Here is a 24,240-nt window from a genome sequence, read left to right on the forward strand (position 1 = left end):
TTTAGTTTACACACTTGTTCTCTAATAATTTAGTTCTGTAATGCTGGTTAAAAAATTTTTGGACATTCCCAATATGCACATATACATTAAAAATACACACACATACCTCTGTGTTTATGTACTATGTATACAATAAAACACATACACAATAGCAATTTTAAAGGATTAAAGATGAAATAATTAAATTTAAATCTTTCTATTGAAGTACAAAATAAGACCATAATTTGACATTCTTCCTTATTTTGGAAAGTCTTGGTTTATCATTTTGTGACATGGTGATTTGAGTTTGATTTCTTTCTAATATAATAGACTTTGGGGGGGAATAGTTTTAGATTTATAGAAAAATGGATATGATAGTACAGAGCTCCTATATACCCTGTACCCAATTTCTCCTATTACTAATATCTTACATTAGTATGGTATATTTATTACTTAATGAGCCAATTTTGATCCATTATTGTTAACTAAAGTCCATAGTTTATTCATACTTCTTTTGTTTAACCTAATGTCTTTTTCTGTTCCAGGACCCCATCCAGAATACCACATTACATTTAGCTGTCATGTCTCCTTAGGCTCCTCTTGAGTGATAGTTTCTCAGACTTTTCTTGTTTTTGGTGGCCTTGACAGTTTTGAAGAGAACTGGTGAAGTAATTTTTAGGATGCCCCTCTAATGGAGTTTGCAATTTGTCTGGTGTTCCTCTCATTAGACTGGGGTTATGGGTGTTTGGAAGATCACAGAGGTGCGGTGCCCTTTGCATCCGATCACATCAAGGTTACATACCATCAGTATGATTGATCACTGAGCTCAGGTCGCATTGTAACCTGGCCCATGGGTAAGTATTCATTTCTGCTAAGGTCCGTCAGCAAGCCAAAACTTGTTTCTCACAAGGAGAGTAGTTATCTTCACAGGATGGCAGGGCTTTGCTACAAAATCCTAAAGGTTTGCATTGTGATTCACTTATATGTACTTGCCAAAGACTCCAAATATCTCTATCTGCCACTTCAAGCATCACTGGGTCAACTGAATCATATGACCCAAGTGGAAAAGTAACTTGCACAGCAGCCTGGACCGTTGCAGAGACTTCTCTTCGCTCACTTGGTGTTATGCCTCTTTTTTTTTAACAGTAGGAGGGGCCAGATGTAACAACTTATCCTTCACTTAGAAGTGATATCTTGATATACTCAACTCCAAGGGACCCCTAGAAATTTCACTGAGGTAGAAGGCCTCTGAATTGGGGGGGGATTTACTTCCCATCCTCTGACATGCAAATATCTTACCAATATGTGTACAGTAATTGGTACTTCCTGTCTACCAGGACTAATCAGCATATCATCATCAACGTAATAGACCAGTGTGATGTTCTGTGGAAGGGGAAGGGGATTTAGTCTCTGCAGACTAAATCATGACATAGGGCTGGAGGGTTGATATAACCTGTGGTGGGACAGTGAAGGTGTGCTGCTGACCTTGCCAGTTGACTCCTTCCGGTGGTCTTTTTCAACACATATAAAGGAAAAAGCATTTGCCAGATCAATAGCTGCACACCAGGTACTGGGAAATGTGTTGATTTGCTCAAGCAATGAAACCACATCTGGTTTAGCAGTGCAACAGGGATCATTACATAACCGGATTTACAAAAATCCAGTCATGCTCCAAGATCCATCTGTCTTCTGCACATGCCAAATAGGTGAGTTGAAAAGGGATGTGATGCATATCACAACCTTTGCAACTTTCAAGTTCTTGATAGTGGTACTAATCTTTGCAATCCCTCCAAAAATGTGGTATTGTTTTGGTTTACATTTTTATAGGTAGCAACAGTTCTAGTGGCTTCTATTTGTCCTTTCCTACAGTAACAGCCTTCACTCTACAGGTCAGGGGACCATTGTGGGGATCCTGCCAGCTGCTGAGCATGTCCATTTTTTATGCATTCTGGAACTGGGGAAATAACCACAGGATGTGTTCAGAGACCCACTGGGCCTAACATAAGATGAACCTGAGCTAAAATTCCACTGATAATTTGACCTTCACAAGCCCCTACTCTGATAGGTAGATACAGTGATATTTTGGGTTTCCATGAATTAGGTCAAACCCACTGTCTACTAAGCCCCAAAAGTCTGGTTATTTCCTTTCCCCCAATGCACAGTCACTCTTGTTGATGGCTATAGGACCCTGTGGGGTAGGCTGGGGAAAAAATTAACACTATACATTTTTGGCACTGAAGTAGGGTCCTTCCTCAAGAAGACCTGGCCTCCCCTTCATTCAGAGTTCTGGGTATGTAAATTGGCTCAAGCCTGGGAACTGATTGAGGGGCTGTGACTTTCTGTTTTGGTGACACAAGTTAGGGTTTCTGTTCATAGACCTGGAACTCTTCTGCTTATATATTTTTTGGCTGCGCTGGGATTTTAGTTCCCTGACTAGGGATTAAACCAGGGCCCTCGGCAGTGAGAGCACTGAGTACCACCAGGGAGTTCCCAGAACTCTTCTGCTTATAAAGACCAAGTAAGAATTTAGTAATTATCCATCTATTTCTTTTCTAGGGACACCATGAGCAACTAGCCGATACCATAGGTCTTTGCGAGTCAGATAATTCTGATAACTGCTTTGGCTCAGCTGTCCGTTACAGCAACCACACTGGTCCCTACCTGCCACCCTGAGATCCCATCATCACCACTGCATTTAAGAATCTGTTTGATGATAACAGATTCCATTGTAAGATACATCTGAATACAGAGAGGAGCAATTGCAGATCTCTTCAAGGTGCTGGGACTCACTTCACAAATTACTTCTCATAGTCATGTTGAAGGGGAATGTCCTCTGGACCCTCCTGAGGTGGGTGAGAAAGTCTTACATGATAAATCAACTCTAAGATTCCCATCTTCCCAAGACTTTGGAGATCTTCCTCTACAGTATCCTAGGCAGTTCTGGCACTTCAACTTCATTTAGTGTAGACACTTTTGGGTGGAAGGAAGTCAGTGATCAATGGTGTTTTTGCCAGTTTCTTCTCACAGTGAGTCCACTGGGCTCTGAAAGCCATCTTGTGGTTATTTTCTTAGTTCCACAGGTACAACTGGAAGAGACATACTCAGCAAACAATCAAACAAACTTAATCTTTTTCTAACCCTTTGAGGTAAAATGTATCTGCTTTGTAGGCTCTTATCAATAAATTCAGCCTGATAGTATTTTACAAGCCTTCATCTTTATCCCTGTATTAGTTTCCTAGGGTGGTTACTGCAAAGTACTACAAACCGAGAGGCTTAAAACAACAGCAATTTATTCTCACAGTTCTTGAGAGGAGATATCTGAACTCAAGTTGTCAGCAGGGCCATGCTTCTCCTGAAGGCTCTTTGGAATAACCTTTGTCTTTTCCTAGCTACCAGCAGCTCCTGGCATTTCTTGGCTTCTAGCTACATCACCCCAATCTCTGCCTCCATCTTCACATATCCTAATTCCTTCTGTGTTTATATATGTCTGCATCCTCTCTTCTTAAATAAGGATACCAGACATTGGATTTAGGACCCACTCTAATCCAGCAGGACCTCATTTTACCTGATTACATCTTCAAAGATTATTTCCAAATAAGGTCACATTGCATTTCCAGTTGGAGAATGAATTTTAGGGGACACTAGTCATCCCACTATAATCCCACACCCTTAACATCCATACAAAATTCGACTGCATATTCTTTTGTATGCTCTGAATTTTTTTAGCATGTGTATTTTACTTTTTCAAATAAAATTAAAGTGGAAAACCCGCCACAGTTCTTTGCCATAAAATGCAAGTATTCTTTCCAGCCAGTTTCTCCCTTTGATGCCCATTACTACATAGTCTCCCTATATTGGTTTCCCTGTCCCTTTTCCAACCTTTTCTCTAACTGCAGACAAAATGACCTTTTAAAATAATCTCCTTCCGATCTTTCAAGGAGGATCAAACACAAGGTTTCCCGTTAGCTGAAGGAGGCTTTTCAAGATCTGGTCTCCAGTACCCTTCTTCCAGGTTCATCTTTCAATAAAACCCCATTATGAACCCATTTTACCCCAGAACCCCTTGTAGGTTTCCGAACTGCCCAAGCCATTCCCTTCCTCCATACTTTGGCCCTGTGCTCTTTGCCCCCTGCACCCATGACTGCTGCTCATCTTTAGCAGCTACTCTGCTATTCCCTCCCTGGACAGGAAACATTTTTGTCTTCTCATCTTTGAAGTCTATTAATATTTTCCCTTTGCTCTTGCTCCTTCTCAATCAAATTTCCTATTTGGTTTTTTTTTAATAGATTTATTTAATTAATTAATTAATTTATTTTTGCTGCGTTGGGTCTTCGTCGCTGCAGACTTTCCCTAGCTGCGGTGAGCGGGGGCCACTCTTTGTTGTGGTGCATGGACTTCTCACTGCAGCAGCCTCTGTCGTTGCAGAGCATGGGCTCCGGACTTTGGTAGTTATGGCACGAGGGCTCAATAGTTGTGGCTCGCAGGCTCTAGGGCACAGCCTCAGCAGTTGTGGCACGCGGGCTCAGTAGTTGTGGCACACGGGCTCAGTAGTTGTGGCTTGCGGGCTCTAGAGCGCAGCCTCAGCAGTTGTGGCATGCGGGCTCAGTAGCTGTGGCTCGCGGGCTCTAGAGTGCAGGCTCAGCAGTTGTGGCACGTGGGCTCAGTAGTTGTGGCCTGCAGGCTCTAGAGTGCAGGCTCAGTAGTTGTGGCATGTGGGCTCAGTAGTTGTGGCTTGCAGGCTCTTGAGCACAGGCTCAGTAGTTGTGGCTCGCGGGCTCTAGAGCGCAGGCTCAGTAGTTGTGGCTCGTGGGCTCTAGAGTGCAGGCTCAGCAGTTGTGGCAGGCGGCTCAGTAGTTGTGGAGCACGGGCTTAGTTCCTCAGCAGCATGTGGGATCTTCCCAGACCAGGGCTCTAACCCATGTCCCCCACATTGGCAGACAGATTCCTAACCACTGCGCCACCAGGGAAGCCCCCCAAATTTCCTATTTGAAAGAATGTAGTCCAACAACACACACACAAGCAGCTACGCTGGCCCACCGGCTGGGTAGGACCGTGTCCCCCTTCTCACGGAGGGGATGGTTGTTAACTCAGCTCTGGAGCGACAAGCGCGGCACCACGCCGAAGGCCAGAGCCCGCCGGGCTCCAGGCTCAGGGCGGGTGGTGACGGCATCGCCCCTGGGAGGCCGGGGAAGCCGCACATCACCCACTCGGACCACATCCCTCGCTCTACAGCCGAGGAAACTCCTCCGGCGGAGGGCGAGGCTCCGAAGCCCAGAGCGACACTGTAAGGCGCCCAAACATGTTAGTGCCCTTCACGCCCCAGGCCGGCCCTCTTCCTCCTCACCGAGGCCGAGTCTCGCCACTTGTCCAGCGCTTTCTCTCTCTCACGCCCGGGTACGCGAGGACGAACAGCTACCGCGAGCCTGAGGTCAATGACCGCGCGCGGGGAACTCTGGGGCGGGCCGGCGGCGCGCGGGGGTGGAGCACTCGCCAAAGCGCTTCGCGTGGGCGGTCCTCTCGGGCTGCTCGGCCCGCGCGTGCGCAGGCGCTGCGCAGGCGCTGCGCAGGCGCGTGCGCAGGCGCGTGCGCAGGCGCAGGCGCAGGCGCAGGCGCAGGCGCAGGCGCAGGCTCCGCGTCGCAGGACTCCCGGCCGTCGCGGGCCGCGCCCACTCGTCGCGGGTCAGAGGCCGCGGGGCGGGCGGTGGTGACGCGCGCGGAAGCGTCCTGTGCGCCGTCGGTAGCCGGCAGGCAGCAGCGCTGCAGTGGCGGCCACTGCCGGGTGCCCCGACGGGAGGGGCTCCGGATCGCTGGGAGGCGGCCGAACCCCTGCGGCCCCGCCGCCGGCGGAGGCCCCATGAGTCGGGGGACGATGCTTCAGCCCGGAGCGTGGCCGGGGGAGAGCTGTGCTGAGAAGCCGGCGGGGGAGGCGGGGGCCGCGGCGCTGGAGGGCGAGAAAGCGGTGGCCGGGGGGCAGCCGCGAGCCGTGGTGCGGTGCCCGGCTGAGCAGTGAGTGCGGGTCGCGGGGCGGGGACGGCGGGGCGGCGTGGGGCCCCAGGCTCGGCACCCACGGGCGGGCGTGGAGTGGGGTGGGGTGGGCGGAGCAGGAGCCGGCGGAGGGCCCTTCGCCCCCTTGCTTTTAAGTAAGGTCGTCGGTGAAGGCACTTTTGTATCCAATGTGTCCGATGACAAAAGTTTTTCCGGAAGGCGCGTTTTAAAATTCTGGTTATCCAGTACCCTCCCCCGCTTTTATGACATTTCCATAGCTCTAAAGCTAAAGAAATCTCCAGCAACTTGGGAAACAGACTCCAGAAGCATATTATCTTATAACTCACTCCATTAGCGCTTCCCCCCAACCTGTCGCGGGAAGGGACTAAGGTTGTCGCTGTCACAACCCCAGGAAAGCTGAGCCACGCGACCTGTTTGTTCTTGGAAGGCAAGTCTGCGCTTGATGAGCGTCCCACCTGTTGGACAGACTTTGGACGGAGTCTGCCCCAATTCTTTTGCCCGTTAGCTGCTTAACTCGATGTCCCCAACCGCCTTGATTTTCAAATGCGAAAGGCAGTGCTGCTTAGATCAATTCCTTATTGAACTGTAAAGGCGGCTGCGTACATCGGAAGAGTTTATAGTTTCTGCAAGGATTTGGGGGCAGGGGTGGAAGCAGAATATAAACTTGAAGGCTGAAACTTTTCTGCACTTTCAAGTTTTAGTCACATATAAATGCCTTTGGAATTCCAAAATTGACGAAAGTACTCAGGTAACCAGTTTGACAGAGATCTTAATTGGCCGGAAAGTGTGCTTTTTTTCCCCCCCATTTCCTAAAAAGGGGTCCTGGGGGAGCTGTTATTGCAGATAATGTATTATAATAATTCTCGCTTGCATGGCTCTTTATCGTGGGCTTTGACCTTCTCATTGAGCACCCAAGCCCCTTGGGATAGTGTTATCCACACTTAATGGGTTAAGATTTAGAGCAGGAGGTCTCAAACTCCTGCCCCCAGGAGCTAGGCAGGTGTCCCATGGGTTCCTGGAGAGCTGAGTCCTATGGGGACAGGGTCCACTAGGTTCCAGCCTATAGAAGATTCCAGATATTCTGACTTTTGTTTGAAATGTCCTGATTTTTATTTTATTTTCAAATTACATCCAGGTGTTTCACTTTTATTTTTTAAAATTTTTTGTCCGTGCCACACGGCTTGCGGGATCTTAGTTCCCCCGCCAGAGATCGTAACCACTGGACTTCCAGGGAATTCCCCTGATTTTTAAATAGTAACCTTTTATTTTATTTTTTAACTGAAACCACTGTGCACGCCCGTGTGTGTGCAGATGTGAGCCCATGTGAGCAGATGTGGCTGCAGTTTTGCTCCCTGGGTTTGAGCCCTACCTGAGACGCTGCAGCGGGTAAAGTTGGGGTGGGCATGGGGGTGGTCTTTGCCTCTGCCCCTTCCCAGCCCGTGCTGGTTCCTGCCTGCAGCTTCCAGGCTGACTGCTGCTACCTCACTTAGGCCCCGGTGGTCTGAGCTGTGCTCCCACCTAGCGGCCCTGGCCCTCAGATGCTGCTTCTCAGCCTCAGCTGTGTCGTGCCCTCCTGGGAGATGCAGAAACTTTGAAGTCCGAACCACGGTCCCCCAAATACACAGAGTTATTTGGCAAGCTTTTCTACTGGAGGTGGTTCCTGGAGTCTGAGCACCTGAGGAAATGGGTCATGGTGCAAAAGGAACACTCTTCCCTGGCGAAAAGGTTTTGTGGCACAGGTGCCTCTTCTCTCTACTGTCAGTAGAATTATGGGCGTGGAGCTGAAGGGAATGTAAACAACCCAGCCTAGGTTTGTCATTTTATCCATTAGGAAACTGAGTTGCAGATTTGATAGGTGCAGCTTGGCCAGGGAGGCACAGGGAGTAGGTTTCAGGGCCAGGTTCCCTGATGCCTGGGTGGGGACCTCCCCCCATGTCTTTCTGGCTTCCTCAGCAAAACTAGGTAGAGGAACATGACATATAATCATGCAGACTTCACTTTTTTTTTTTTCTGGAGTAGATATTCCAATTTGCTGTTTATTTACTAGCTTAATTTCTTTTTCTTCCTATTTTTGTTGTCTCTGATGAGCTCATTCTCTTTTAACTCTCATAAGAGAACAAGGGGGAGCCAGGGAAAGGAGGTGAAGATAACTTCAAATATCAGCTTCTGAACATCATATCGTACGTTCTGGGCTTTCCTGTTTATTATATGGGCAGTGGGGCTACTTCTCATTGCACTCTGATATTTTCTTAAGGGCTAGAGAAACTGTACTGCAGCATATAAACATTGCCATTATATAGTTTGCAGTATAATGTGTGCACATCAGTTCTTACATGATGATATATGCAGCCTAATAGTTGAGTGTAGATATAAATAAATAGTGTAATGCCTGAACTAGGTCCTAAAATAGTTTTTGAATCTTGTGCTGTTCTGTCATTGGAGCCAAATCCCTTCTTCCCACCCAGAGAGTTAGGTTTGACGTGCACAGGAATTGAGTAAAATATTTGCATCTGGAAATATGAAACACCATAAAATGCAGATGTTTTGAGATACCCCGCAGAGTCATTTTAATTCATTCAGTGGATAGAAATTACGAATACAAATCACAGCCCAACTTTTGTAGCCATTATATTGTACATTCGGGCTGTGACTCTGAGAGGTGCAGTGAAGGGTAGGGGAAGGGATGGCTCATTTCCTACAGGCTGTACTGTAGGACACCAATTCCTTGTGACTAAGCTCACTGTGTTTTGCAAGGGAGAGAAATAGTGGGGAAGAAAGATGTAAAAATCATATGGATAAGCTACTTCCTAAATCTCTTTCCTTCCTTTCCTTTCTTTCCTTTTTTTCTTAGTTCACTTGAGAGCTGTGGTTGGCTGACATCCCTTGGACAAGCCCTAAGGATGGCTCACAAGATGATTCAGGGTCCCTTTTGAGGAAGTATTAGGTCAGACCAGATTCAGTTGACTTTTTTGGAAATTTCCTCACTCCTCCTATCAGCAGGTCTCCTATACTCCATCCCCTGCTCACCTGACCCACACGGTTGAAACTTATGCTGTGTCACTTCTTCCTCTTAGCTAAGCTAATACTACAGTCCTTGAGGACCAGGATGGTTCTGGGACATGGTTGGTGCAGGCTAGACATGCTTAGGGAATTGAGAAGTGAGACTACTCCATGGTCCTTCTCTGTCTGCCTGACGGTGGGACAGGGTTTGAACCTGGGGTCCACAGGCTGGCTGCATGTAGAGGGGAGCATGGTGTGTCTGTGTACCCCTCTGAAGTGGAAGGCAAAATTATGCGTGTATGTTTTTCTGGACTTAGGTTCTGAGGAGAGCTGTGGATTCTCAGAAGGGCTGTGAACAACAAGCTGTGAAGCCATTGTCCTCGGGTGTTGCTAAATGTGCTATTGTGCGAATGTGTTTTCCCACCCACCTTAGCAGCCCCGGGGAGCGGGGGGGGCTGTCTTTGATGGGGTAACAGCGACTCCCTCCTGCCCCTTCCCCCTCCTGGGTGTAGAACCTGCTTCAGAGCTGGGATGCCTGAGAAACCTCCTTGTTGAGGGTGTCTGGGTTGTCCCCAGACACCTCTGGGAGTCACGTGGAGTAGCCCGAGCCAGTCATGGAAAGTCCACTTGCAGATCGGAGGTGGAATTTCAGCCTGGGTGCCGGTACTTTCCTGCATTTGATGTGTTGTTCTCTCATCTCTACAACCGCTCAGAGGTGGAGAAAGGCTGGGTTGAGTGGTCTTTGCTTTTCCTGTGCCTGTGTGTTATGGCGCGTGGTGTCACAGTGGTTGACACTTCCAGCAACGCTGCCTGGGCCATTCGTCTTCTAGGACAGGCCAGGTTAAGCATGAACTGCCGCGTTCAAGTCCAGAGAGCTGAGCAGAGTCATACTCAGTTTAGCTTTTTTAGATAACTAAGGGAGGCTTGCTGCAAATGATCCGTACGGGGAGTGGTTAAAGTGCTGTCTGTTAGCTTTGCATCTATGTTAGAGTTCACTTTTTCGTATCATGTGTTTACTTGTATCAGAAATTGAAAAATTGGCTTCACAGAAATGTCTTCTGCTTCACTGAGCCCTGTGTTTTTAGCTTATAGCTTTTGTTTTGGGGAGTAGTGTAATTTTGTCTACGTGTAGTAAGCATTTTAAAATTAAGTTTTCAAACATTTATTGTTATCCAGGTCTTTGAAAAGAGCAAGAGGAAGGTTATAATTTAGTAGACAATGTCATGTAACCTACTCAATGGTATATATTGCCTTAATATTGAGAGTAAAATAATTCATCTCTGAGAGAAAATGGGAGCTTGAAAATACTTTAAAGTAACATTATGCTACTAAACTAATAATTTTCTAAGTAGGAATTATTAGCATTTTGGTTTTAAAATTTAACCTCCATATTGTTCTCCATAGTGGCTGTATCAATTTACATTCGCACCAACAGTGCAAGAGGGTTCCCTTTTCTCCACACCCTCTCCAGCATTTGTTGTTTGTAGATTTTCTGATAATGCCCATTCTAACAGGAGTGAGGTGATACCTCATTGTAGTTTTGATTTGCATTTCTCTAATAATTAGTGACGTTGAGCATCTTTTCATGTGCTTCGTGGCCATCTGTATGTCTTCTTTGGAGAAATGTCTATTTAGGTCTTCTGCCCATTTTTGGATTGGGGTGTTTGTTTCTTTGATATTGAGCTGAATGAGCTGTTTATATATTTTGGAGATAAATCCTTTGTCCGTTGATGCATTTGCAAATATTTTCTCCCATTCTGAGGGTTGTCTTTTCCTCTTGTTTATGGTTTCCTTTGCTGTGCAAAAGCTTTGAAGTTTCATTAGGTCCCACTTGTTTATTTTTGTTTTTATTTCCATTACTCTAGGAGGTGGATCAAAAAAGATCTTGCTGTGATTTATGTCAAAGAGTGTTCTTCCTATGTTTTGCTCTAAGAGTTTTATAGTGTCCAGTCTTACCTTTAGGTCTCGAATCCATTTTGAGTTTATTTTTGTGTATGGTGTTAGGGAGTATTCTAATTTCATTCTTTTACATGTGGCTGTCCAGTTTTCCCAGCACCGCTTATTGAAGAGACTGTCTTTTCTCCATTGTATATCTTTGCCTCCTTTGTCATAGATTAGTTGACCATAGGTGCGTGGGTTAATCTCTGGGCTTTCTATCTTGTTCCATTGATCTATGTTTCTGTTTTTGTGGCAGTACCATATTGTCTTGATTACTGTAGCTTTGTAGTATAGTCTGAAGTCAGGGAGTCTGATTCCTCCAGCTCCATTTTTTTGCCTCAAGACTGCTTTGGCTATTCGGGGTCTTTTGTGTCTCCATACAAATTTTAAGATGATTTGTTCTAGCTCCGTAAAAAATGCCATTGGTAATTTGATAGGGATTGCATTGAATCTGTAGATTGCTTTGGGTAGTATACTCATTTTCACAATGTTGATTCTTCCAATCCAAGAACATGGTATATCTCTCCATCTGTTGGTATCATCTTTAATTTCTTTCATCAGTGTCTTATAGTTTTCTGCATACAGGTCTTTTGTCTCCCTAGGTAGGTTTATTCCTAGGTATTTTATTCTTTTTGTTGCAATGGTAAATGGGAGTGTTTCCATAATTTCTCTTTCAGATTTGTCATCATTAGTGTATAGGAATGCAAGAGATTTCTGTGCATTAATTTTGTATCCTGCAACTTTACCGTATTCATTAATTAGCTCTAGCAGTTTTCTGGTGGCAGTTTTAGGATTCTCTATGTATAGTATCATGTCATCCGCAAACAGTGACAGTTTTACTTCTTCTTTTCCAATTTGTATTCCTTTTATTTCTTTTTCTTCTCTGATTGCCGTGGCTAGGACTTCCAGAACTATGTTGAATAATAGTGGTGAGAGTGGACATCCTTGTCTCGTTCCTGATCTTAGAGGAAATGCTTTCAGTTTTTCACCATTGAGAATGATGTTTGCTGTGGGTTTGTCATATATGGCCTTTATTATGTTGAGGTAGGTTCCCTCTATGCCCACTTTCTGGAGAGTTTTTATCAGAAATGGGTGTTGAATTTTGTCAAAAGCTTTTTCTGCATCTATTGAGATGATCATATGGTTTTTATTCTTCAATTTGTTAATATGGTGTATCACATTGATTGATTTGCGTATATTGAAGAATCCTTGCATCCCTGGGATAAATCCCACTTGATCGTGGTGTATGATCCTTTTAATGTGTTGTTGGATTCTGTTTGCTAGTATTTTGTTGAGGATTTTTGCATCTATATTCATCAGTGATACTGGTCTGTAATTTTCTTTTTTTGTAGTGTCTTTGTCTGGTTTTGGTATCAGGGTGATGGTGGCCTCATAGAATGAGTTTGGGAGTGTTCCTTCCTCTGCAATTTTTTGGAAGAGTTTGAGAAGGATGGGTGTTAGCTCTTCTCTAAATGTTTGATAGAATTCACCTGTGAAGCCATCTGGTCCTGGACTTTTGTTTGTTGGAAGATTTTTAATCACAGTTTCAATTTCATTACTTGTGATTGGTCTGTTCATATTTTCTGTTTCTTCCTGATTCAGTCTTGGAAGGTTATACCTTTCTAAGAATTTGTCCATTTCTTCCAGGTTGTCCACTTTATTGGCATAAAGTTGCTTGTAGTAGTCTCTTAGGATGCTTTGTATTTCTGCAGTGTCTGTTGTAACTTCTCCTTTTTCATTTCTGATTTGATTGATTTGAGTCCTCTCCCTCTTTTTCTTGATGAGTCTGGCTAATGGCTTATCAATTTTGTTCATCTTCTCAAAGAACCAACTTTTAGTTTTATTGATCTTTGCTATTGTTTTCTTTGTTTCTATTTCATTTATTTCTGCTCTGATCTTTATGATTTCTTTCCTTCTGCTAACTTTGGGTTTTGTTTGTTCTTCTTTCTCTAGTTTCTTTAGGTGTAAGGTTAGATTGTTTACTTGAGATTTTTCTTGTTTCTTTAGGTAGGCTTGTATAGCTATAAACTTCCCTCTTAGAACCGCTTTTGCTGCATCCCATAGGTTTTGGGTGGTCGTGTTTTCATTGTCATTTGTCTCTAGGTATTTTTTGATTTCCTCTTTGATTTCTTCAGTGATCTCTTGGTTATTTAGTAACGTATTGTTTAGCCTCCATGTGTTTGTCTTTTTTACGTTTTTTTCCCTGTAATTCATTTCTAATCTCATAGCGTTGTGGTCAGAAAAGATGCTTGGTATGATTTCAATTTTCTTAAATTTACTGAGGCTTGATTTGTGACCCAAGATGTGATCTATCCTGGAGAATGTTCCGTGCGCACTTGAGAAGAACGTGTAATCTGCTGATTTTGGATGGAATGTCCTATATATATATATCAATTAAATCTATCTGGTCTATTGTGTCATTTAAAGCTTCTGTTTCCTTATTTATTTTCATTTTGGATGATCTGTCCATTGGTGTAAGTGAAGTGTTAAAGTCCCCCACTATTATTGTGTCACTGTCGATTTCCTCTTTTATAGCTGTTAGCAGTTGCCTTATGTATTGAGGTGCTCCTATGTTGGGTGCATATATGTTTATAATTGTTATATCTTCTTCTTGGATTGATCCGTGGATCATTATGTAGTGTCCTTCCTTGTCTCTTGTAACATTCTTTATTTTAAAGTCTATTTTATCTGATATGAGTATAGCTACCCCAGCTTTCTTTTGATTTCCATTTGCATGGAATATCTTTTTCCATCCCCTCACTTTCAGTCTGTATGTGTCCCTAGGTCTAAAGTGGGTCTCTTGTAGACAGCATATATATGGGTCTTGTTTTTGTATCCATTCAGCCAGTCTATGTCTTTTGGTTGGGGTGTTTAATCCATTCACGTTTAAGGTAATTATCGATATGTATGTTCCTATGACCATTTTCTTAATTGTTTTGGGTTTGTTTTTGTAGGTCCTTTTCTTCTCTTGTGTTTCCCACTCAGAGAAGTTCCTTTAGCATTTGTTGTAGAGCTGGTTTGGTGGTGCTGAATTCTCTCAGCTTTTGTTTGTCTGTAAAGCTTTTGATTTCTCCATCAAATCTAAATGAGATCCTTGCCGGGTAGAGTAATCTTGGTTGTAGGTTCTTCCCTTTCATCACTTTAAGTATATCATGCCACTCCCTTCTGGCTTGCAGAGTTTCTGCTGAGAAATCAGCTGTTAACCTTATGGGAGTTCCCTTGTATGTTATTTGTCGTTTTTCCCTTGCTGCTTTCAATAATTTTTCTTTGTCTTTAATTTTTGCCACTTTGATTCCTATGTGTCTCGGCGTGTTTCTCCTTGGGTTTATTCTGTATGGGACTCTCTGCGCTTCCTGGACTTGGGTGGCTATTTCCTTTCCCATGTTAGGGAAGTTTTCGACTATAATCTCTTCAAATATTTTCTCTGGTCCTTTCTCTCTCTCTTCTCCTTCTGGGACCCCTATAATGCGAATGTTGTTGCGTTTAATGTTGTCCCAGAGGTCTCTTAGGCTGTCTTCATTTCTTTTCATTCTTTTTTCTTTAGTCTGTTCCGCAGCAGTGAATTCCACCATTCTGTCTTCCAGGTCACTTATCCGTTCTTCTGCCTCAGTTATTCTGCTATGGATTCCTTCTAGTGTAGTTTTCATTTCAGTTATTGTATTGGTCATCTCTGTTTGTTTGTTCTTTAATTCTTCTAGGTCTGTGTTAATCATTTCTTGCATCTTCTCAATCTTTGCCTCCATTCTTATTCCGAGGTCCTGGATCATCTTCACTATCATTATTCTGAATTCTTTCTCTGGAAGGTTGCCTATCTCCACTTCATTTAGTTGTTTTTCTGGGGTTTTTTCTTGTTCCTTCATCTGGTATATAGCCCTCTGCCTTTTCATCTTCTCTATCTTTCTGTAACTGTGGTTTTTGGTCCGCAGGCTGCAGGATTGTAGTTTTTCTTGCTTCTGCTCTCTGCCCTCTGGTGGTTGAGGCTATCTAAGAGGCTTGATGGGAGGCTCTGGTGGTGGGTAGAGCTGACTGTTGCTGTCCTCATTGTAGTTTTGATTTACCTTTCTCTAATAATTAGCGATTTGAGCATCCTTTCATGTGCCTGTTGGCCATCTCTATGTCTTCTTGGGAGAAATGTCTATTTAGATCTCCTGCAATTTTTTTCATTGAGTTTTTCTTTTTATATTGAGCTGTGTGAGCTGTTTGTATATTTTAGAGTTTAATCCCTCATGGGTTACATCGTTTGCAAATATTTTCTCCCATTCTGTAGGCTCTTTTCGTTTTGTTTATGGTTTCCTTTGCTGCGCAAAAGATTTTCAGTTTAACTAAGTCCCATTTGTTAATTTTTGTTTCCATTTTCATTGCTCTAGGAGGTGGTTCCAAAAAGATTTTGCTACAATTTTTGTCAAAGTGTCTTCTGCCTATGTTTTCCTCTAGGAGTTTTATAGTATCCACTCTTACATTTAGGTCTTTAACTCATTTTAAGATTATTTTTGTGTATGATGTTAAAGAATGTTCAATTTCATTCTTTTACATGTAGCTGTCCAGTTTTCCCAGCACCAGTTATTGAAGAGGCTGTCTTTTCTCTACTGCGTATTCTTGCCTTTGTTGTCATAGATTAATTGACCATAGGTGGCTGGGTCTACTTCGGGGCTCTCTTTCCTGTTCCATTGATCTATATTTCTGTTTTGTGCCAGTACCATGTTGTTTTCATGACTGTAACTTTGTAGTATGGTCTGAAGTCAGGAAGTCTGTTACCTCCAGCTCCGTTTTTCTTTCTTAAAGTTGGTGTGGCTAATAGGGGTCTTTGTGTTTTCATACAAATTAAAAAATTTTTTGTTCTAGTTCTGTGAAAAATGCCATTGGTCATTTGATAGGGATTGCGTCGAACCTGTGGATTGTCTTGGGTTATATGATCATTTTAACAATATTGATTCTTCCAGTCCAAGAACATGGTATATCATCCAACTGTTTGTGTCATGTTTAATTTCTTTAATCAGCATCTTATGGTGTTCAGAGTACAGTTCTTTTGTCTCCTTAGGTAAGTTTGTTCTTAGGTATTTTATTTCTTTTGATGTGATGGTAAATAGGATTGTTTCCTTAATTTTTCTTTCTGATCTTTTGTTGGCTTTAAGTGGGCTTTAAGGCTTCAGTTCCCCCCTATACTCCTGGTCCAACCACACACCTGGGGGGGCCTTCAGGCAGATTTTTTTAAAGCTATTTGAATGTATATTCAAGGGCAGCAACAAATCTCTCATCCTTGGATTTAATACATCTTTTTATTGCATTATAGATGAATTTACTTTACAAGATAGTTACTTACCTTTGCTCTGATAGATTCACCAATTCTTTTATAATAAGTTTGGTTCAGCTCAGCATCTAAATTCTACAAAATTAGTCTTGCTCATTTCCATTTAGATGAGCGCCTGATTAAAGTACAATGGCACTCTGACTTCTTAATATAAACCTTTACATTTTTTTATAGGAAAGTTTTACACAGTTTAACACAATAAAATTTGATGCCATTCAAGCACTATATATTTGTCTTAGTTCATGTTTTCATTATGATGTGCTTGAGTTCTAAGGTTTGTGTAAGTGTATAAAGATTTCTAGTAACATTTTCCCCAGAATAGTATTTTAATTTTTATAAGGAACTTGAAAATTAATAGTTAGTATATGAGGAGAAACATGTGAAGAATAAAGAGGTGAATAAAGATGAAAAATTAAAAATTGAGGATAATAATGAGGATGTGAACTAAAACACTGGCTGCATTGTCTTCTATGAATAATTTTCCAGACTTTACTGAGTATATCCATGTTTTCTCATTCTTCTCAAACATTGGAAGGGCTTTCTTTCTTTTAAATCTCTCAGTAATTATTCTTGTTATCCTCTACTAGTGACTTATGAAAGAAATTTCTCCTGCCGTTACTTGATTTTCTCTGTTTCCTTAATCTCTTCCTGTGTATTGGATCATCACATCAACATTCAAATATGCTCTAGAATCTCTTACCTCAAATAGAAAAAAAAAAAAAAAAGACAGTAAAAATATTAGTTAGATCTCTGAAATAAATGTCTGGTCCAGAAAATAACTTAATGATATGAATTCTGGCACAGACATCACCTTCTTAAGTCCAGAGAAATGTCTTTCTTTTATTTTTTCCTCCTCTAACACATTACTGTGCATTGTCTTATTGGAACAAGCTACTAAATCTCTCCAACCCTTCAACGTGTCATTGAATTCATATTCTGCAACTTCCTGTCCCAATAATGTTAATCTCACCATTTCTTTTATCCCTTGTTTGATTATCTAGAAAGTAAAGATAATATCTGTAGCAGACATAAGTGGTTGCCTACCTCACTTTCAATCTCCCTACTTGGTTATTTTGTTCATGTTTTTAATTCTCTCCCATAGGACTCACTGTTAAATCCTGCGTACTCTAAGCTGATCATTAAAATCTTATTCTCTTTGCCAGTGATAGATGTAGGGATGATTACGAAACTTTGATCCTACCCTAAAGATAAAAAATATATTTTAATCATGGTTAAATTTGTATTCATCTTCATTTACATTTGGAGAAGTCTGCTGGAAAGAGTCTGGGGAAAGTTTCCCCTTTAAAAAAGAAAACTCACACAAGAAGAGTTACCCACATTTTCTACTACACGTTCTCATGCTTACACACAGAGTCATAACCATTTTACTCTCATGAAGGGAGGAAGGCTGAGAACAAAGGTGCTGAGGAGGGCGGGTCAGAAAATAACGAAAAGAGCTGGGTTCTTGATGACATCATTCAGCCACTGAATTAAACAACCCTGGGGGTGCCTGACCTTTAGAGTCTTTGCTATATGAGGTAATAAATTTTTCTTACTGAATTGGGATTTTCTATTTTTTTCAGGCAAAAGAATCTTATATAGTGTAGTACTTACCCACAAGTCTGGTGAGATGATTTAATAAGTTAATTCACATATACCACATAGCAGAGAGCTTGGGACATAAAATACTTAAAAATGGAAATTATTACAATTGAATTTTCCCCTCTTCCTCTCCTTCTTCTCCTTCTTCTTCTCATAGTATTAGTATTAGTAATAATTAGTACTGTTTTATTTTACGATTTCATGCGGTCTAAGTAAATTTAATTTCCCCAATAGCAGTACCATGCATCTTTATGAAAGAAAACAAGAAACACTATCAAGCAATTAGATAAACACATAACATTTTCTGTAGTTTAAGAATCATCTTTTGGCTTACAAGATTTTCAAATGTAGGGGATTTTAAATGCCTCCTCCGTTCTTCATTACCTGCTGAGTTATCCGTGACCTAAATATATGCCTCATCCTTATATTTTTACCATTAGACTCATATGCCTCCTTCAGGGGTGATGCATTCTACTCAATAATGACAGATAATGATATAAAATTTAAGCAAATAGTAATGTTATAAATGGACCTTAATCATTTCAAATCTTATGTTTCTCACTCAGAAAGGACCAAGCTTTCCAAAATAGTAGTGGACCAGATGGAAGAAATGTAATATTCAAAGGCAAATCTATATACGTTACTTCAGATATATCAAGTAAAGGTAAAAATGGATATTTGTTTCTGAAGAGAGATGAAACACCTTGCTAATTTTCATTAAGTACTTAGTCTTAATGAATTTCACTTAAATCATACGTAATTTTTAAATAGATCTTTATTGGAGTATAGTTGCTTCACAATACTGTGTTAGTTTCTGCTGTACAGCAAAGTGAATCAGCCATATGCATACATATATCCCCATATCCCTCTTGAGCCTCCCTCCCATCCTCCCTATCCCACCCCTCTAGGTCATCGCAAAGCACCGAGCTGATCTCCCTGTGCTGTGCTGCTTCTTCCCACTAGCAAACTGTTTTACATTTGGTAGTGTATGTATGTCAATGCTACTCTCAGTTCGCCCCAGCTTTCCCTTCCACCCCAATATCCTCAAGTCCATTCTCTATGTCTACATCTTTATTCCTGCCCTGCCACTAGGTTCATCAGTACAATTTTTTTTTTTTTAGATTGCATATATGGAATCTATTCCATATATGCGTTAGCATACGTATTTGTTTTTCTTTTTCTGACTTACTTCACTCTGTATGACAGACTCTAGGTCCATCCACCTCACTACAAATAACTCAGTTTCGTTTCTTTTTATGACTGAGTAATACTCCATTGTCTATAGGTGCCACATCTTCTTTATCCATCTAGGTTAGTTCTATGTCCTGGTTATTATAAATAGTGCTGCAGTGAACACTGTGGTACATGTCTCTTTTTTGAATTATGCTTTTCTCAGGGTATATGCCCAGTAGTGGGATTGCTGGGTCATATGGTAGTTCTATTTTTAGTTTTTTAAGGAACCTCCACACTGTTCTCCATAGTTGTATCAACTTACATTCCCACCAACAGTGCAGGAGGGTTCCCTTTTCACCACACCCTTTCCAGCATTTATTGTTTCTAGATTTTTTGATAATGGCCATTCTGACCGGTGTGAGGTATCACCTCACTGTAGTTTTGACTTGCATTTCTCTAATAATTAGTGATGTTGAGCATCTTTTCGTGTGCCTCTTGGCCATCTGTATGTCTTCTGGGACCTAATTAAACTTAAAAGCTTTTGCACAGCAAAGGAAACCATAAATAAGATGAAAAGACAACCCTCAGAATGGGAGAAAATATTTGCCAATGAAACAATAGATAAAGGATCAATCTCCTAAATATACAAACAGCTCGTGCAGCTCAATATCAAAAAAAACAAACAATCCAATTAAAAAATGGGCGGAAGACGTAAATAGACATTTCACCGAAGACATAAGTAATTTTTTGATTGACTTGAATGCCAGCTTTATATTCAGAGTGGTCAAGTTCAAATAATTTTTGGGAGAACTGAGCACACATGCAACAAAATGTGAGGACATTAATCGAAATTTAAGGACTATAAACTTTCCAAATAACTCTAACATAAAATCAGTGAAAAAATTTAAGCAATATATAATACTGACATAACTGTTGCTTCAGTCTTCTTGTAAATTAAATAGAAATAACACCGATAAGTAAATTTTCTTATATGGGTTTAATAAAAAATGGTTCTTGAAAACTAAAAAAGAGAAAAATTAAGTACATAATTACATTGGAGTCAAAGTACGTTTTATTGTTGTTGTTGTGATAACAGTTGCTAATTTTCAACAATACAGGAATTGTTGCCTAACTATAGTTTTCTTTGTTCCAAATAGATTTTTCAAAGTAAAAATATGACATAAATTTTGCCCATAAGATGATTAGACAAAACTGGCATTGGGATGGAAAGTCATGTGTTTCAAGACCCTTCACACCAAGAGATATTTAGGCATTATTACTTAGATTAATTGAGCTTTTATTAAAGCTAATTTTCTAGTATTCACACTTCAAAATACAGATGGAAATAAAATATATAGTTCTCAGTTTGGCAGGAGTGTACTATACAATTTATAATAAAGTTGATTTATATTAATTGCTAGAAAATTTATGGGCAACAGATTTATTTTAATGGAGTCATTTATGGTCCTAATTTGTTTTATTAATATTAGGATCCGGACATCTTGCTGTTTTAAAAAGATACTCAAGCACAGGGAGATCAGCTCCTTGCTTTGTGACCGCCTAGAGGGGTGGGATAGGGACGGGGGAAGGGAGAGGCAAGAGGGAGGGCATCTGGGGCTATATGTATATGTATAGCTGATTCACTTTGATATACAGCAGAAACTAACACAACACTGTAAAGGAATTATACTCCAATAAAGATGTTAAAAAAAAAAAGTTAACAAACAGCAAATTAAAAATGGATGATTTTTTTAATCCATTTACAATTAATTAAATAGTACATTTTGTTTTCTTTTCTTTTTTCTCCTTATGATTGTTGTTTTTCATTGTCGCCCCTATGTCCTTATGCTAATAAATAAAGTTGGTTTCTGCTAAATACAGTATTGAAAATCAAGAAGGAAATACACTATTCTCTTATTCTCCTTTAATTTGAAAATATGTGTATTGGCACCACTATACTGCTTTCAGTTAACGTTAGTTTGTGTGTACTTTACATTTTTTTATCAGTCTTGCTAAGGGTTTCTCTTAGTTTCCTGTTGCTGCTGTACCAAATTAACACAATCTTAGTGACTTAAAACACCACAAATTGATTATTTTACAGTTCTGGAGATCACAGTTCAAAATAGGTCTAGCTAAGCTACAGTTAAAATGTTTACAGGACCCCATTCCTTCTGCACATTCTGGGAATCCAGTTTCTTGCCTTTCTCAGCTTCTAGAGGCTCTCCCCAATCCTCAGCTACTGGCCCCCTTCCATACTTACAGCCTGAAATGAAATCATTCTCACTTTGCTTCCACTGTCACATCTCCTTTTCTGACTCCGACACTTCTGCTTCCCTCGTCTACTCTTTTTCAAAATAAGGACCTTTGTGATTACACTGGCTCACCAGGGTAATTCAGGAAACGCTATGGAGATCCTGACTTAACTGCATCTGCAATGTCTCTTTGCCATGTAAGGGAACATATTCCCAGGTTCTGGGAAATAACACTTATACAACTTGGGAGGGGGTATTATTCTACTACTACAGAGTTTATCAATTTTATTAAACTTTCAAAGATTAACGCTTATGGCTTTGTTATTTTTCTCTATTTTATATCTTTGATCTTTGTTCTCATCATTCTACTTTTTATCCTTCTTCTTCCTCTGGGTTTTAAATTTCCCCTTTTCCTTTTTAGAATCTTGAGATGGAGGCTTAGCTGATTGATTTTTTAAACTTTCATATTTAAATGATAAAGTATAGCCAAAGACTGTTTTGCCTCAATCATATAAGTTTTGATAAGGTACATTTCTATTTCCATACTGTCAATAATATATTTTAAATTCCCATTGCATTTTTTTAAACAAGTGTTCATTTAGACACGTACTGCTAATTCTCAAACACATAAGATTATCTCATTATTCTTCGCGAAAGCATTTATTCATTTATGTATGTTCACAGAACATATGATCCTTTGTGACTTATTGAGACTTGTTTTATAGCCCCAAAGACTATGTATTTTAGCTGCCAGATGTAGTATTCTATAAATTTCTGTTAGGTAAGTTAGATAATAATATAGTTTAAAACTTTTATATCTAGAAGAGATACAGCAGAGGAGAAGGGGTTGAGAGGTGGGCAAAATGGGTAAAAGGGATCGACTCTGTGGTGATGGATGATAACTACACTTTTGATGATGATCCCGTTGTGTATTGAATTACAGTGTTGCACACCGGAAACTTTTATAATGGTATACATCAATTTTACTTCAATAAAAAATAAAGCTTTTATAGCATTACTGATTGTTTTGTTTTTAATTATGAGAAAATCCTGTTTGAAATAGCTGTGGTTCATTGTATATTTTTCTGTAACTCCTGTTAATTCTGTCAGTGTTTTAAATGTATGTTGCTTTGTGTTATTACTGGTTATTTTCTAAATTCAGCTTTTTAATCTTTACCTTTTCAAAGTGACTTAAATTATGCCAATTAGCCATTATTGTAAGTAAAATACCATGTATTGTTGTTTTGTCCTTTGTACTTTAGTTGTCACTCATTCTTTTTTATTGTTTCATTGTTTCATTTCATTGTTTCATTGTTTCATTCTTTTTTATGGCTGAGTAGTGTTCCATTGTATGCATGTACCACATCTTCTTTATCCATTCGTCTGTCGATGGACATTTAGGTTGTTTCCACGTCTCGGCTATTGTGAATAGTGCTGCAATGAACATTTGGGTGCATGTATCTTTTTTTTTTTTTTTTTTCTTTTTTTGCATGTATCTCTTTGAATTATAGTTTTGTCCAGATATATGCCCAGGAGTGGGATTGCTATATCATATGGCAACTCTATTATTGGTTTTTTGAGGAACCTCCATACTGTTTTCCGTAGTGGCTGCACCATCTTATATTCCCACCAACAGTGTGGAAGGGTTCCCTTTTCTTTCTGGAATTTCTTGACATGTCATCAGACACAACATAAATTTATATTTCAAAGTCTGCAGCACAGACTGATTATAGATAAGCAGGTCTTGAAGCAAATCTCAGGCAAGAACATCTATAGTCTTAAAAGCGATTAGAGAGTGATTATTTGCATTATGAATTTAATCTTCCTAAGAATTACTTAAAAGTAATACAGTATTGTGGAAACTAAGAAGGGATTCCATCACCAACATCACCCCTCTTGACGTTTTGGATGTTTTATGACCTTTCACTATTTATCCTATGCAAATTTTATATAGATGGATTTACAGTTTGATGTCTTGTTTTCTAAAGTCTAAGTTGCTTCCATGTGCTTTAAAATGTTAATATTTATAACTATAGTGACTGCTTATTGTATTGCCTGATTAACATGCCCTAATCTGTTGTTCAGATTGTCCCAGCTCTGGTCATTGGGAGCTCTTTCTGGGAGCTCTTTCTGGTTGGCTCCTGTGTCCCTTTGACATACCCCTATCTTTTTTTTTTTTTGTACTTCCTTACCTTCTGGTACTAAAGATGCTTCAGATTCATCTTGTATTTTCCCCACCCCTGCCACTCCTCTAAGGCATCCTGGTTCCTTTTACAGGAGAATGTTTATTTAGAAACAGAGATCTGGGTGCTGGTTTCATGGACTTTTATCTAATGAAAGAGGTCCTGCAAACCAGGTGACACTGATCGTTTTCCAAATTTGTAGTATAGGATATAAAGATAAGAGAAGAAATCTATAACACTGAGAACAGAAAAAAATCATTAGATAAAACAGAAAGGATGATGATGACATGATTTAAACACCAGACTCAGCCACGTCTAAAACCAGAAACAACCCAGATGTGTTCATAACGTGAGCCATGAATTCCCTTTTTTGTTAATGGCAGTTTTAGTTATGACTCCTTCACTCCCAGCTGCAAGAGTCCTGAATAGTTTGCATACTTAAATAAACAATAACTGGCACAGGTTATCAATGGGGTTCTGTTATAAATCAAACTGAAGGTCTGACGGCAACCATTGTGCCCAGAAGAAGACAGACTCTATTTTGGTCCAGTCTGTACTTTCTTCTCTATGCTCCAGACCACCTGGGTTGGCAGGACCTCTTCTCTCTTAACACTTGCATGGAAATTCTGTGTCACATCCAGGATAACACCAATAAGCATCCTCTCAACAGCGAGGGCACAAGGTGTGGCCAGGGACGTCAGCTTTCATTGCCACATGCCCAGTATTTTGTGGGCTACAGCGTTACCTAAATTTACAAATGCATTCTGCCATCACGAGAGAATCATTAAGCCGTACTTAA

At 40.6% G+C, this 24,240-nt stretch overlaps 1 long non-coding RNA gene across 1 annotated transcript in view; it reads left to right on the plus strand.

Annotated features, from left to right (window-relative positions):
• LOC309659105 overlaps positions 1 to 18,452 on the plus strand; it is a 442,553-nt gene extending 424,101 nt beyond the window's left edge. Inside the window, exon 14 of the long non-coding RNA XR_014262598.1 lies at positions 18,400 to 18,452. This is a non-coding gene — a long non-coding RNA (uncharacterized lncRNA). The remainder of the gene's footprint in view (positions 1 to 18,399) is intronic.
• The last annotated feature ends 5,788 nt before the right edge of the window (positions 18,453 to 24,240 follow it).

Source organism: Balaenoptera physalus, assembly GCF_965194825.1.
Source record: "Balaenoptera physalus genome assembly, contig: SUPER_3_unloc_7, whole genome shotgun sequence".
NCBI classification, from domain to species: domain Eukaryota; kingdom Metazoa; phylum Chordata; class Mammalia; order Artiodactyla; family Balaenopteridae; genus Balaenoptera; species Balaenoptera physalus.